The 17,333-nt window shown below is 46.5% G+C and overlaps 1 protein-coding gene across 3 annotated transcripts in view; it reads right to left on the reverse strand.

The window, feature by feature from the left end:
- LOC137542472 (interferon regulatory factor 4-like) overlaps positions 1-17,333 on the reverse strand; it is a 78,845-nt gene that overhangs the window by 52,305 nt on the left and 9,207 nt on the right. Inside the window, exon 1 of one of the 3 annotated variants that reach the window (XM_068264409.1) lies at positions 13,828-13,899. The exons of 1 other annotated variant lie outside the window; for it this stretch is intronic. The gene's annotated coding sequence lies outside the window, so the exon portion shown is untranslated. Of the gene's footprint in view, positions 1-13,807; positions 13,900-17,333 lie in introns of those variants that run through there. One more of the 3 variants, XM_068264410.1, reaches the window with a different exon arrangement.

The raw sequence follows: 17,333 nt of genomic DNA on the forward strand, positions 1-17,333 counted from the left end.
ACAAGCTAATCTACACATTGTGTTTCTGCTACGGAGCTAAGGCGCTGTGATGCGCATATTTGTTGCTACTGACTGTTGCTATATGTGCTTGCTCCCAGCATGGCTATTTGTAAATTAATTTCATCACTGCACACCCTTCCATTGCTTAATGCTATGATCATCTCGCATTAGGTTCCCAGCTCTGAGTTATACGAGTTACATAATTTACAACAGTGTGATTGCTCTGCTTCAACAACGGGACTGTGTTTTCTACAACACTGAGTCCAGGGGATTGGCTTTTTGCTTTACATCGTTAATGTAGTGGCCTTTTTTTCCACCATCATTGACTCTTTTCTGAAGCTAAACGAGTTAATTGAAGGGCGCTGCTATCTTAATTTAGAGCTGCCTATTCCTCAAGGTCTGGGGTATCCCCTTCCCCCTACCAATAATTGGAGCAAAAAAAGTTAATACAGAGGATGCCGCGCTACGAACAGGCAGAGCCGAGACTCGAACACTGGTTGCCTGTGTCAAAGGCAGAGCCCTCAATCACTACACTATCCAGCCACCACTGGCTGGACTATTTCGGGATGTATAGTTATTATGCACACAATCCAATATATATATGAAAGGATAACGTCAGTTTGTGCATAATAACTATACATCCCGGAATAGTCCAGCCAGTGGTGGCTGGAGCGTGTAGTGGTTGAGGGCTCTGCCTTTGACACAGGCAACCAGTGTTCGAGTCTCGGCTCTGCCTGTTCGTAGCACCATCCTCTGTATTAACCACTTGATCACCCAGCCTTTACCCCCCCTTAAAGGGAAGGTTCAGGGAGGGTGGCTAAAAAATAAAAATCAATTTCCACTTACCTGGGGCTTCCTCCAGCCCGTGGCAGGCAGGAGGTGCCCTCGCCGCAGCTCCGCAGGCTCCCGGTGGTCTCCGGTGGCCGACCCGACCTGGTCAGGCCGGCTGCCAGGTCGGGCTCTTCTGCGCTCCAAGGCCTGGCACTTCTGCGTCCCACGCCGGCGCGCTGACGTCATCAGACATCTGCCGGGCTGTACTGCCCAGGCGCAGAACTACTGCGCCTGCGCAGTACAGCCCGGCGGACGTCCGATGACGTCAGCGCGCCGGCGTGGGACGCAGAAGTGCGGGGCCTTGGAGCGCAGAAGAGCCCGACCTGGCAGCCGGCCTGGTCAGGTCGGCCACCGGAGACCACCGGGAGCCTGCGGAGCTGCGGCGAGGGCACCTCCTGCCTGCCACGGGCTGGAGGACGCCCCAGGTAAGTGGAAATTGATTTTTATTTTTTAACCACACTCCCTGAACCTGCCCTTTAAGGACCAGCGCTGTATTTGCTGATCTGTGCTGGGTGGGCTCTACAGCCCCCAGCATAGATCAAACACCAGGCAGATCGCCCCCCTTTTTTCCCCACTAGGGGGATGATCGCTCCTGCCTGTGTGTGGCTGGCGGGGGGGGGCACCTCAAAGCCCCCTCCACCGCAGGATTCTCCCTCTCCTCCCTCCCTTCCCTCGGAGATCCGAGGCTGCACAGGAACGGATCTGTCCTGTGCAGCCTCTAACAGGCTCCTGCCTGTCATGTGACAGCGATCCCCGGCCGCTGATTGGCCTGGGGATCGCTGATCCAGTACAACGCTGCTAGTTAGCAGCGTTGTACAAATGTAAACAAAGCGGATTATTTCCGCTTGTGTTTACATTTAGCCTGCGAGCCGCGATCGGCGGCCCGCAGGCTATTTACGGAGCCCCCCCGCCGTGAATTGACAGGAAGCAGCCGCTCGCGCGAGCGGCTGCTTCCTGATTAATTAGCCTGCAGCCGGTGACGCAGATCTGCGTCGCTGGTCCTGCAGCTGCCACTTTGCCGACGCGCGGTATAAGTGCGCGGTCGGCAAGTGGTTAACTTCTTTTCTAAAGCTAGTCTAATGGTGCATACACACGAGGTACGGCTGTCGCCGCAACCACGTGGCACGTGCGTGTTGCGGCGACAGGTCGCCCGTGCGTATGACGCTCGCGCCCCGAACCGTCGCACGTCGGAGCTGTCGCCAGGCGATTGACATGTTCAATCGCCGGCTACAGCTGTCGCCGCAACTTCGCCGCAACTGTTGCTAGTCCCGCGTGTGTATGCGGGCTAGCGACAGGAGACCTACGCGAGTGAATGGAGCATCTGGCCGGGGGATGCTTCATTCACAAACCGCTTCCGCCGCGTCTCTGCCTTTCTGGCGAGACGTGTGGACAGCTGTCGCCGGCAGGGAGCTGTCACTCCCTTGTCGCGTGTATGCATGCAACGGGGGACAATTGTCCCCTGTGTGTATGTAGCTTTAGATGCCGTCGGATGTTTGCGGCCTGGTGCGTGTGTGTGTGTGCTAGGATGGAGAAGTGTTTTTTAATGGTAACATTTATACAATTTTCTAAATAAATTTTGACACGGTTTTTGAAGCTAAGGGCGCGTTTCCACTTAAGCGGAAACCGCCGCTAATCCGCAGAGTTTCCCCGCAGGCGAATAGTGCGGGGAAACTCTGCCATAGGGTGCAATGGTAACGCCGGCCAAAACGCTACCGTTAGCGATTCGGCCGGCTTTTCCATCCGAATCGGCGCGGGAGGCTGCGGATCCCATAGCCGTGCATGGCACGGCAGATGGGATTCGTCTGCTTTCCCCACAGACCCGGAAGAGCCGGCTCGCGTCTCGCAGACGCACGCCGCTCTAGTGGAATCGCGCCCTCACAGTAAGTTTTTGTGCATTGCTTTCAGTGGCTGTCTAATGGGCATTGTATATCCTGCTTCTTAAATATCCCACTGCCAACCCTTTTGATTATTGCATTTCTCTATGTGTTCCTCCTGTCCTGTGTGAGAGTTCAGGTCCACTTTAACAATAAAGGCTCATACACACATCAGACCATAGTATTTTGAAAATGAAAGATCACAGACCAATTTTACGACTAAAGGAAGAGCCCTGATTAATCTCTTCTGGCACATTTCAGAGATTCTATCAGCCATCAGCTCATTCTACATTTCATAAACTCAGCAGTGTTTACATCAGTACTTACCACACACTATGCAAGAGTTTTAATATAGCAGATGTTTGGTTTCATAGAAACAAACAAAAACAATCATGTTTTGATAAAAAAAAGAAGAAGCTTGCTTTAGAAATTATTAGATAAGAAGATTCTTATTGATTGGTGAAGGGATACGGAAGGGAACAGTGGGTAAACAACACATGTATACTCGGTTTCCCTGAGATCAAGACATCGCTGGAAGAAATCCCTAGTGGGAATTCTGAGCATGCTCGAAATATAAGCCTTACCTGAAGATAAGCCCTAGCGGTGGTAAGGGGAAAAAGTATGGCAATTTGTTATTACTGGAGCAGATGGTCTCGCGGGTGGGACCATGGCTCCGTCATTGGGCCAGTCACTGCACTCGCAGCTACTCAGCAAGTGCAAGATTGGCCCAATAATGGAGTCATGGTCCCGCCTGTGAGACCATCGGCCCCAGTAGAAACACAAGCTGCTTTACTTCTTCCCCATAGGCTTAAGCTTGGGGACAGAGCGGCAAGGAACTGGGGGAAATAAGAGGATGCAGGGGGACATCGGAGGACATGGGGAACAGCATGGCATGGAGCTGGGGATAAGAGGAGGCTGTAGGGGGACATTGGAAGACACAGCGGAGGACACAGGAGGAAAGGGGATAGAAGTACAGAGGGAGGCACCAGGAGGACACTAAGGCTGCTTTCACAATGGACGTTACAGACGCACGTTAGAGCAGCTTGTAACGCAGCCCAACTCACACAATGTAACGCAACGTGGGCAGCTGTGGAGTCGGTCCAAAAATCCACCGACTCCAACTCCTCAGTTTAGGATTCCACCGACTCCGACTCCTCGACTCCTCTAATTTGCATATTACAATTTTGTTGATTAAAAGTATGTAACATGAAATTCGTCTCTTAACTGCCAACGCTTAGGAATTTTACAAGACAACTGAAGTGAGAATGATATGTAGACTACTATATTTATTCCCTTTAGACTAAAACTAGTCCTTGGTAAGAGTACTTGTAAAAGGTACAAACCGGAACAAAGAACATCTATCAGGCCCTAGGCAATGTAAGTGTGGGTGCATGTAAGAATGATGTGCAGGTGAGTACCTGGGGAACGAGGAGATTCTTCCTCTATTACACATTATTCATGTACAATCTGAACATGGATCAGGCCCTAGGCAATGTAACTGTGGGTGCATGTAAGAATGATGTGCAGGTACTCTGCAGGGGAATGAGGAGATTCTTCCTTTATTACACATTCTTCATGCACAATCTGAACAAGGTTTATGGGTGATAGACAACACCTCTGTGTTCAATGTGCACAGCATTCTCAGTGGATTCCCTGCAGCTCTGTGGGGAGTGCATATGTAGAGTATAGTGCTACTGTGTAACAAAGTAAACCTGAGACAGATGAAATTAAAGTTTTATACATACCTGGGGCTTCCTCCAGCCGCCTTCAAGATAATCAGTCCCTCGTTGTCCTCCTCCACCACCTGGATCTTCTGCTATGAGTCCAGGTACTTGAGCTAGTTGGGCGTAGTGCGCATGCACATACTCCGCCGCCAGGAGCATACTACACCTGTGCAGCACTATTGCGCAGGTGCAGAATGTTCCTGGCTGTGGGAGCGGCATGCGGCCGGACAGCGCTGACTGGCTGAATTACCAGGACTCATAGCAGAAGATCCGGGTGGTGGAAGACAGCGAGGGACTGATTAGCCTGAAGGGGGCTGGAGGAAGCCCCAGGTATGTATAAAACTTTACTTTTCATCCGTCTCAGGTACCCTTTAAAGAGACTCCGTAACAAAAATTGCATCCTGTTTTTTATCATCCTACAAGTTCCAAAAGCTATTCTAATGTACTCTGGCTTACTGCAGCACTTTCTACTATCTGTAACGATCGGTGAAGCACAGCGAGGATCTGATTACCGGTGATCTGCAGTATCACTGGGAATACAGATATATACCAGATTATAAGTGATCTGCAGTATCACTGATAATCCGATATACCAGCTAACCTCTAGTTCACCTGAGTAGAGTGTAGTGTTTAGTGTAACAGTAAAGGTGGCCATACACTGGTCGATGTGCCATTAGATCGACCAGCTGACAGATCCCTATCTGATCGAATCTGATCAGAGAGGGATCGTATGGCTGCCTTTACTGCAAACAGATTGTGAATCGATTTCAGCCTGAAACCGATTCACCATCTGCTGAGCTGCTCCTGCCACCTGTCCCCCCCCCCCCCCGTATACATTATCTGACGCTGGCTCCCGGGCATCTTCTCCGCATTGCATGGCTCTGTTCCGGCTCCATTACGGCGCTTCCTGTGTTACTCCGTGACCAGGAAGTTCAAATAGAGCGCCCTCTATTTGAACTTCCTGGTCACTGCAGTGACACAGGAAGCGCCGGGATGGATGGAGCCGGAACAGAGCGGTGCAGCGTGGAGAAGACGCCCGGGAGCCAGCCTCAGGTAATGTATACTTGATCGGATCGGCCGCCGCTAGCGACGCGCACTTTACCCGCGGGCGATCGAGGGTAATTTCCCGCACGGCGCGATCGACGGACCGATCCGATTTCGGGAGGAAATCGGATCGGCGGCTGCGTTTACCGCGAACGATTGGAAACGGCCGCGAATCGAGCTAGTGTATGGCCGCCTTAACACTTAGAGGACTAGGCCTCAGTGCAGTGCACAGATTCCTTCCGAAGACCTGAACTCTCCAAGGCGGGAGGAGTCAGGTCGAGAGTAGGAAGGATTCTCTGAAAGTGACACTCAGGAGGAAGTGTCACTAACAGGACGGGGAACTGCCTCCAATAGTGAGGTCGGTTCTCGAGGTTGGACAAGCCAGGTCGTAAACACACGGACAGATAAAGTACAGATTCAGAAGGCAGAGGCGGAGTCTAGGTACAGGCAGGGTTCGGCAACAGGGTATCAGAATTATCGAGGTACAAGATCAGGAGGCAGAAGCAGAGTCTAAGGTTGAGCCGGGGTTCGGCAACAGAGTATCAGAATGGCAAGGTACAAGATCAGAGTTCAGGAGGATAGTCAGGCAGGCAAGGGGTCATAACAGATAATCACAATCAAACTAGTACTTTAAGCTATCAAGAGAATCTAGCTAAGTGTAGGATTACAGCTCCAGCTGGTCCTGGCACACTTAAGGATCTGACTAAAGGTCTGAGTGCTCCCACGTTTGTGATCGCAACGCCAGACAACCAGCAACTGAGCAGCTAGTAGTATATATACACAGAGATCTCTCCAGCACCTCCCTAAGTGCTGGACCAATGAGGAGTGGAGCCAGAGTCAGCTGACCAGCCTGGTCAGCTGACTCACTTCTGGCTGTCATATAATCCCTGCCTGAGTGCGCGCGCGTTACTCTAAACCTAGAGGGACTAAGAGGGACTAAGTGTCCCAGCCACACCAGCACCGCTCTGCGGTGTCTCCGCACTGGGGCCATGCGCGCTAACTGCCGCGTCCAACGCGGCGGTTTCTCTGCGCTCCGCCATGCCCTGCACGGAGACAGCCGCCTCACACTGAGAGGAGGCGGCTGCCTCTCCGTGTCCAGCCATACTGTGCGCGGAAAGAGCCGCCTCCTGCTGACTCCTGGCGGCGGCTCTTCCGCGCTTCTTCACACTATCACAGTCTCTGTAATAAATCAATGTATCTTTCCCCTGTCAGACTTGTCGGCCTGTGTCTGGAAGGCTGCAAAGTTCTTCAGTGTTGTGATTCTGCTATGAACTCCCCCTTCCAGGCCCCTCTATGCACACTGCCTGTGTATTATTTAGATTAGGGCAGCTTCTCTCTTCTCTCTTATCTTTTACAAGCTGGATAAATCGTCCTCTGAGCTGGCTGGGCTTTCACATACTGAGGAATTACAGACAAGGGTAAAGCTGTTTGCAGGAAGAAACGAGCAGCCTGAAACTTCAGTGCATGAGAACTGCAGGGGGAAAGAAACACACAAATGATCTCTTGAGATTCAAAAGGAAGGGTGTATACAGCCTGCTTGTGTATGGATGTATTTTCTATGTGTGGACATACTGTACATCAACCTACTTCCTGTTTTGGTGGCCATTTTGTTTGTTTATAAACAAACCTTTTAAAACTGTTTTTAACCACTTTTAATGCGGCGAGGAGCGGCGAAATTGTGACAGAGGGTAATAGGAGATGTCCCCTAACGCACTTGTATGTTTACTTTTGTGCGATTTTAACAATACAGATTCTCTTTAATTTGTAGTCACCAAACCAAATTTTAACATCATATCAAATTATTTAATTTCATCAGCAGAGGGAGTGCATACATTTGCATAAATCAGCATCAGTGCAGAATTATTTCCATCTCATTGACCATCTCTATTAGTGACACAGCTACACATCAGGCTTTATTCTTACAGCATAGATGTTATTTAGTATATATAAGAGATTCCTGTGTACACATCATATATACAGTCACAATCAGATATGTATATCTGACCTTAAAAATACGGTGACTGCAGTGGCGTAGCTAAAGAGCTGTGGGCCCCGGTGCAAGTTTTACATGGGGGCCCCCCAAGCACTCTATACATAAAAATTGATACGGCGCACCAAAACCTGCCAAGGACAACCCCAGTGTCAGAGGTGCAAGAAGGGGATGGGGAACAGTGTGTTAAGGATTACTACTATTTAAAGCATCTATAGAAGTGATTATTACCAGCACAGGACCAATAGAGAGCTAATACTGTGATAGAGGGTGGACCTTTCGGGGCCCCTCTGGCCCAAGGGCCCCGATGCGGTCGCTACCTCTGCACCCCCTATTGCTACGCCCCTGGGTGACTGCTTTATTGAAGCAGCACAAGTAACTAATTTTGATTGGTTTATTTCATTTTTGTGGACTAAGCACAGCTATTACTTTATATATACTGTATATATACATTATTTTTAATGACTATTATCTGAGAAATAGAACATTTTATCATATTTTCTATTTTAATTACAGTTACAAATTCATTAGGAGTCGGTGCATTTTTTCCCGACTCCGACTCCAGGCACCCAAAATTGCCCGACTCCACGACTCCGACTCCACAGCCCTGCTGTGAACAGCCCATTGATTTTTCATTACTAACGCTGCACGTTCTATGAAAGTGCAGCATGCTGTGCGTTATACGTGGTTTTAGCTGCATTAGACTGTTTGCACATGCTCAGTAATGTTGTTTTATTGGTCTTTGTGTGCAGGAGAGGAGGAGGGGAGAGTCGCTATTTTGCCTAGCCACATGGCTAATTAATATTCACTGCACTGCAATGCTGGTTCTCTTCCTGCTAGCAATGGTTCATATGAATCATTCTCTGCCTGCTAGCAATGATCCATATGAATCATTCTCTGCCTGCTAGCAATGATTCATATGAATCATTCTCGGTTTCTGCCTGCTAGCAAGGATTCATATGAATCATTCTCGGTTCTCTGCCTGCTAGCAATGATTCATATGAATCATTCTCTGCCTGCTAGCAATGATTCATATGAATCATTCTCGGTCTCTGCCTGCTAGCAATGATTCATATGAATCATTGCCGGTTCTATCGAACGAAAACGGCGCACCAAGAGCCGCATGACGCGGCTCTATGTAGCGTCCACCTTTAGCACCACCATGCATTGCGTTAGGGAAACGTTATGCGACGTTAACGTCCCCTGCAACGCAACATCCCACTGTGTAAGAGCCCTAAACACAAGGGGAACACAGGTGCACACAAGAGGTGGCTCCAGAGGAAGGCAGTGGGGAAGACAGGCGGACACACATCATAGAAACTTGTGTGTTCATAGAAATATAAGACATCCCCTGAAAATAAGCCCTAGCACATCTTTTGGAGCAAAAATCAATATAAGACAATGTTTTATTTTTGGGAAAAGATAGCTGTGGCGGCATTCTGGTTTGTTTGTTATTTTACCATATTTTTGCTGAAATCTAATCGATATTGAGTGACGTGCAATACTCCCCAACCGTTCTTTCCCAGGAGGAGCATAGGTCATACCAGGGCTGTGGAGTCGATACAAAAATCCACCGACTCCGACTCCTCAGTTTAGGATTCCACCGACTCCGACTCCTCTAATTTGCATATTACAATCTTGTTGATTGAAAGTATGTAACATGAATATCGTCTCTTAACTGCCAACGCTTAAGAATTTTAAAAGACAACTGAAGTGAGAAGGATATGGAGACTGCCATATTTATTCCCTTTAGTCATAGACTAAAACTAGTCCTTGGTAAGAGTACTTGTAAAAGGTAAAGACCAGAACAAAGAACATCTATCAGGCCCTAGGCAATGTAACTGTGGGTACATGTAAGAATGATGTGCAGGTACTCAAGCAGAGGAATAAGGAGATTCTTCCTCTATTACACATTCTTCATGCACAATCTGAACCAGGTTTATGGGTGACAGACAACACCTCTGTGTTTAATGTACACAGCATTCTCAGTGGATTCCCTGCAGCTCTGTGGGGAGTGCATATGTAGAGTATAGTACTACTGTGTAACAAAGTAAACCTGAGACAGATGAAATTAAAGTGTTATACATACCTGGGGCTTCCTCCAGCCCCCTTCAGGCTAATCAGTCCCTCGCTGTCCTCTTCTGCCATCTGGATCTTCTGCTATGAGTCCAGGTACTTGAGCCAGTCTGGCGTGGTGCGCATGCACACACTCCGCCGAAGGGAGCGTACTACATCTGCGCAGCACTAGTGCGCAGGTGCAGAATGCTCCTGGCTGTGGAAGCGGCATGCAGCCGTACAGCGCTGACTGGCTGATTTACCAGGACTCATAGCAGAAGTGGAGGCCCCAGGTATGTATAAAATTTTTCTTTTCATCCTTCTCCGGTACCATTTAATTCGTAGTCACCAAACCAAATTTTAACAACATATCAAATTATTTGATTTCATGAGCAAAGAGAGTGCGTACATTTGCATAAATCAGCATCAACGCAGAATTATTTCCATCTCATTGACCATCTCTATTAGTGACACGGCTACACATCAGGCTTTATACTTAAAGCATAGATGTTATTTAGTATATATAAGAGATTCCTGTGTACACATCATATATACAGTCACAATCAGATATGTATATCTGACTTTAAAAATACGGGGGCTGCTTTATTGAAGCAGCACAAGTAACTAATTTTGATAGGTTTATTTCATTTTTGTGGACTAAGCACAGCTATTACTGTATGTATAAATTATTTATGAGGACTATTATCTGAGAGATAGAACATTTTATCATATTTTCTATTTTAATTACAGTTTAAATTCATTAGGAGACGGAGTCGGTGCATTTTTTTCCGACTCCGACTCCAGGCACCCAAAATTGCCCCGATTCCGACTCCACGACTCCGACTCCACAGCCCTGGGTCATACGTGTTATTGTAGCAAGTCGGTATTTCGGCTATAAATTGCAAGTGATGTTGGAGGCCAACCAATGACTACTAATGATACGTAGTAGCGACCGCCACCATCAATTATCATTAGCAATTCCATTGGTTAGTCCTAAAAGCTTTTGCACCCAATAATTATTATAACTAGTTATCAATTAGTTTTGCTGGCCATTATCAGCTTTAGAAAGGATACATCTAAATATTCAGGAGATCTTATCGATAAAGATGAAATCTTCAGTGAACAAGGATGGCTGAAAATGCGCAATTAAATGGTGGTGATTTTTCCAATGATGAATCTGTGACCCTAAAGCTGGCCATACACGCACAGACCCAATGTGGCAAAATCAATCCATCTCTGATCTGGTCAGAGAGGGATCATATCCATCCATACACTACACACAGCTTTTCACCATGAAATCTATTGAAGATCTATTGAGCTGCAGCTTTCGATGCAGTGAAACGCTATGGGCCATCGGTCTACGGCCGCAGCAGGGTGGCATAGTGGATAGCAGTCTGCTTTGCAGCGCTGGGTCCCCGGTTCGAATCCCAGTCAGGCCACTATCTGCTCAGAGTTTGTATGTTCTCACCGTGTCTGCGTGGGTTTCCTCTGCAGCACTCATTCCCCAAAAAATACAGATAAGTTACATAGTTACATAGTTATTTTGGTTGAAAAAAGACATACATCCATCGAGTTAATTGGCTTCATCTTATACTGGCCCTAGACTACAATGGACACATGAATATGACGGGGATATATTGTGAGCTCCTCTGAGGGACAATCAGTGACAGGACTATATTCTCTGTAAAGTGCTGCAGAAGATATCACTGCTATATAAGTGCATAATAATATGGTAGGACATTACACTATGACTATGGTAGGATTAGATTGTGAGCTCCTGAGGACAGTCAGTGACAGGACTATATTCTCTGTCAAGTGCTGCAGAAGATATCACTGCTATATAAATGCATAATATGGTAGGACATCACACTATGACTATGGTAGGATTAGATTGTGAGCTCCTCTGAAGACAGGCAGTAACATGACTATGTACTCTGTAAAGTGCTGCAGAAGAAGTCAGTGCTATATACAGAGCTGTCCACCGACTCAGACGGTTAGGATTCCTCCAACTCCTCTAATTTGCATATTACAATCTTGTTGATTCAAAGTATGTAACATGAAATGCATCTCTTAACTGCCAACGCTTAGGAATTTTAAAAGACAACTGAAGGGAGAGGGATATGGAGGCTGCCATATTTATTCCCTTTTAAACAATACCAGTTACCTGGCTATCCAGCTGATCTTCTGCCTCTAATACTTTTAGTCATAGACTAACACTAGTCCTTGGTAAGAGTACTTGTAGAAGGTACAGACAGGAACAAAGAACATCTATCGGGCCCTAGGCAATGTAACTGTGGGTACAAGTAGGTGTGATGTGCAGGTACTCTGCAGTAGAATGAGGAGATTCTTCCTCTATTACACATTCTTCATGTACAATCTGAACCAGGTTTATGGGCGATAGACAACACCTCTCTGTTCAATGTGCACAACATTCTCAGTGGATTCCCTGCAGCTCTGTGGAGAGTGCATATGTAGAGTATAGTACTACTGTGTAACAAAGTAAACCTGAGACATATGAAATTAAAGTTTCATACATACCTGGTGCTTCCGCCAGCCCCCTTCAGGCTAATCAGTCCCTCACTGTCCTCCGCCACCTGAATCTTCTGTTATGGGTCCAGGTATTGAGCCAGTCGGGCGTAGTGCGCATGCACACACTCCGCCGGGAGCGTTCTACACCTGCGCAGCACTAGTGCGCAGGTGCAGAGTGCTCCTGGCTGTGAAAGCGGCATGTGGCCGGACTGCGCTGACTGGCTGAATTACCAGGACTCATAGCAGAAGATCCAGGTGGTGGAGGAGGACAGCGAGGGACTGATTAGCCTGAAGGGGGCTGGAAGAAGCCCCAGGTATGTATAAAACTTTTCTTTTCATCCGTCTCAGGTACCCTTTAATTCGTAGTCATTAAACCAAATTTTAACAACATATCAAATTATTTGATTTCATGAGCAAAGGGAGTGCATACATTTGCATAAACCAGCATCAATGCAGAATTATTTGCATCTCATTGACCATCTCTATTAGTGACACGGCTCCCCCTCTCACTTTATACTTGCAGTATAGATGTTATTTTGTATCTATAAGAGATTCCTGTGTGCACATCATATATACAGTCACAATCAGATGTGTATATATGACTTTAAAAATACGGGGACTGCTTTATTGAAGCAGCACAAGTAGCAGAGCTATTACTGTATATATAAATTATTTATGATGACTATTATCTGAGAAATAGAACATTTTATCATATTTTCTATTTTAACTACAGTTTATATTCATCAGGAGTTGGAGTCTGTGCATTTTTTCCCGACTCCGACTCCAGGTACCCAAAAATTGCTTTGACTCCACAGCCCTGGCTATATAAATACATACATAATAATATGTTAGGACATTAGACTATGACTGTGGTAGGATTCGATTGTGAGCTCCTCTGAGGACAGTCAGAGGCATGACTCTGTAAAGTGCTGCAGAAGATCTCAGTGCTATATAAATACATAATAATAATATATGGTAAGACATTAGATTATGGTAGGGATTAGATTGTGAGCTCCTCTGAGGACAGTCAGTGACATGGCTATGTAATCTGTAATGTGCTGCAGAAGATGTCAGTGCTATATAAATAACATAATAATAATAATACTGTTAAAATCAGGGCTGTGGAATCAGAGTCAGATGATTTTTGTACCAAATCCTGGTAAATAAGGAGTCGGAGTTGAGGAGTCAGAGCCATTTTCTGTACATGGAGTCGGAGTTGGAGTCAGTGGATTTATAAACTTAGGAGTCTAATTATTTTTTTTACCGACTCCACAGCCCTGATTAATATGGTACTATGAAACTACTAGGACACTATGACTATGGAAGGATTAGATTGTGATCTCCTTTGAGGACAGTCAGTGACATGAATGACTATATACTCTGTACATCGCTGCAGAAGATGTTGGAACTATATAAATAATAATAATAATACCACTGTGTCCAATCGATCAACACTTTCCGTCCGATCATAATCTCTATCGATGTGGCTCATCATGCAACAGATTTCCGGCAGATTCGGTAAGAGGGATAATCAATGCGTATATGGCCTTCTAAAAACCCACCCTGCCACCTTAATATGGCTACTACATACATACATAGCTTCTTATGAACTCATTGATTACTCATAGGTTACATTTGGGTCCCTCATATCTGAACCTTGTTCAGTCTGTATTCTGCAGAACCGTCCTCTCCCTTCCTACACAAGTTCTTCCAGCATCCACCACCTTTACTCCACCTGTAATCAGAAGCCCAGGGCTTACCCCTATTCCATCACCCTTACTTCAATGCTTCCCACGTCCGTCTGTGATGTTTTGGCCTTTCTTGAGTGGGAATTGCAGCAGTTTCTGTCCTCTCCCCCTCTTCTGAGAATGAAAAGTGAAACTGATAGTCACGCTGATTACATGCTTTCAGTTTCCAGCTGGCTTAGAGTTGCACACGACATGTAAGAACAATCCTATCTCACGCAGAAACACCTAAGGCAGACACACAACTACAATGCACGGCACAGCCACAATGGCTGGCCTTATATGGAGACACTAAATGTAAAATAACTTTATACCCCACAAAAAAGACACCTTTAAAACAGCACTCCATTTGATTGGGAGTTGAGCAGGAATAAGGCCTCGTTCACATCAGGGCTATTTCTGTGCGCTTTTCATAGCGCATTGCCCTGTGTGTTCTGCAAGGTATTGATTTCCCTGTGTAATTAAATGTACCTTGGTCACATCGATGCGCTGCGCTGCGTTACAAAACGTAGTGTTGCATGCAGTTCTGTGCGTTGATCTGTAAAGGGAACATCAATGCAAGTGAATGGGTGCGCTTCTTTAGCGCATACAAGCGCATGCGTTTTTTACCCTTAAAGGAGTTATCAGGCAAATATTAATAAAACAAGCGCTACTTACCCAGGGCTTCCTCCAGCTCCAAGCTCCCAGCATATCCCTCGCCGCAGCTCTGCACGCAGCCGTTCGCCGCAGCTCCGTCCCGGTCCCTGGCGATGACCCCGGTCGGGCCTGTACTGAGGCGATTTTAAAAAGTGTAAGCTTTTTTCCAGTGATTGTGTAGCGATTACAGTAATTTAAAATCGCACTCAAATCGCTATGTGTAGCAATTCATGAGTGATTTGCCAGCGCTTCAATACTTTACATTGAAGCACAAACGCTCCCAAAATGCTGCATGTTCTGCGATTGCAATTTTGCTAATCGCCATCGCCACTGTGGAATTTATTACATTTATTTACATTGGCAGAGCGTTTAGGGAAATCGCTAGCGATTTAAAGCGCTCCCTAAATGCTCAAAAAATCACTATAGTGGGTTCCAGCCCTAAATCCTGTTTTTATTATCTTGATTTTATTTTTATTTTTTTGCTTCCTTCTGTCACAGTGTTGTCGTGTTGTCCCAAATCCCTCAAACTCCCCCCACATACTCACATACATACAGGGCTCTGCCACTCACCCAAACTTGCTTGACTCCTCCCCACAACAACTTCCCCCTTTCCCCCACCATAACTCGCACTGGAGGAGAATTTAATATTATATTAGCAGCATCCTATTCCAAGGGACTGACTGACAAGTGGTGGCCCCAATAGCCAATATCAGAAATGGTCCATTGGGGTGATAATCATTTTGAATGTATGCTATTTGGATGCAAATTTATGCTGATTAGAAAAGGACCAATCAAATACTGTCACAACACAAAGAATTTAATGTGTGTATGAAACCCCAAGTAGAATCTGACAAATCTGGCTTTGCAAATTTGGCCTAATATGCATTTGCTTTTGCATGTCAAAATATGCAGGGTCTAACACTAATACCGCAAAGCGGTTGCCCTGTGGGGATGAGTTCATGCTACATTAGCACTATCCAGGGGCGCCACGTGGAGGCTCCCTAATGCCCCCATACAACCGGGGAGCCGCGGGGCCCCAAGCCCTCTCACTGCCTTGGTGTTTGATGCACACATTAAATTCTTTGTGATGTGATTCTAATTCTTTCCCCTTTGGAGGCGGGTGGTGGATGGGTTGTTCTAGGAGGTGAGAGCCCTGGAGCAGAGATGTCGGCGAACCCCTCATCCTGTACTACTTCCGGGTCGCTATGACCCGGAGTAGTACGGCTGTGCTGGGCCGTCGGTGCACCGCCTTGATCGCGCACCTGTTCCCGGGCACTTTCAGCGAATGTGCGTGACGCCATGAGTGACGTCACGCTCATGCGCAGAGAGTGCCCGGCAACAGGCGCGCGATCAAAGACGCGCACCGCCGGCCCAGCGCAGCCGTACTACTACGGGTCAAAGCGACCCGGAAGTAGTAGCGGCCCATAGAGATTCGCTGGCTAACATCTTTACCCTGGAGCAGGCTGTTGCTCCCAAGTCTTGCTCATACAGCAGAATGCAATGGACGTTAAGGTAAGTGCCTGTTTTTTAAATTTTGGGAGGTGGGTGCGGGTGGCTCTCCCCGGCGCTGGCCACGCTTGGGGGGGGGGGGGGGGGGGATAAAGAGCGTCGCATGCACCTCCCAGCCTCCCCCTCCGGGGTACCGCTGTGGCTTCCAAGCAGTGAGAGGGCTTTGGGCGGTATTAGTTTTAGACCATGCATATTTTGGCATGCGAAAGCAAATGCATATTTGCATGAGCAATGTCTCATGATAAGCCAATTAGGCCAAAGTTGCAAAGCCAGATTTGTCAGGTTCGACTTGGTGTTTGATACACACATTAAATTCTTTGTGATGCAATCAAATACTGTAGCTGATGTATTTGGTTTATATCTAAGATGCAGAAGCGTAAAGTATGCATCAACTAATTAGCATCTCATTGATCATCCTGAGACTATATAATGGTTGGGCTGTGTCTACAACAACTGCTTGTCATTTACAGTATAATCTCGTTATAGTAAACTCCAAGGGACCAGGAAAAGTAGTTTACTACAGCAGAAGTTGTCCTAGAAATGGCCCAGCATGCTCTGGTACATTCTCTGCTGCAAAGGAACAATTGGAGGTACAGTACAAGCACTTGCACATTTGGTGGACTACAAGGTTAACCATTTCAGCCGCCCAGACGTGAAGCTCACGTCCTGGCGGCTGCTCATCTGCGCGCTCCCACACGCGATCGCGGGCGTGCCCCCATGGTGTCCCCCGGTAGCCCTGGGATCAGTGAAAGGGAACATGGTTCCTGATCACCGATCCCTGTCCCCCGCAGAAAAAACGAAGCGCTCACCCGTGAGGCTTCAGTTCTTCTGCCCGGAAAGATTTCCGCATCCCCCTTGTGCTTCCGCTTAGCGAGAAGTACAAGGAGGGAAAACAAAAACGAAGGTGGCCATCTTGTGGCCAAATAGTAAAACTACATCTACATATTTTTTACATTACACTCTACACATTTAACAACATTAAAAATTAACTGTTTATGTCCCACACTAAAATATTCCCCAAATAAAAAGGTTTACGGTAAAAAAAAAAATTACTATTAAAAAAAAAAAAAGACATAAGTAGTTACCTAAGGGTCTGAACTTTTTAAATATGCATTTGAAGGGGGTATACTACGAACATTTTTTAAATTATAAGCTTGTAAATAGTGATGGACGCAAAACGGAAACAATGCACCTTTATTTCCAAATAAAATATTGGTGCCATACATTGTGATAGGGACAAAATTAAATTGGTATAATAACCGAGACATATGGGAAAATAAAATACATAGGTTTTAATTATGGTAGCGTGGATTATTTTAAAGCTATAATGGCCGAAAACTGAGAAATAATGATTTTTTTCCCATTTTTTTTCTTATTAATCCTGTTAAAATGCATT

The sequence above is a fragment of the Hyperolius riggenbachi genome, chromosome 12 (genome assembly GCF_040937935.1).
Source record: "Hyperolius riggenbachi isolate aHypRig1 chromosome 12, aHypRig1.pri, whole genome shotgun sequence".
Taxonomy (NCBI): Eukaryota; Metazoa; Chordata; class Amphibia; order Anura; family Hyperoliidae; genus Hyperolius; species Hyperolius riggenbachi.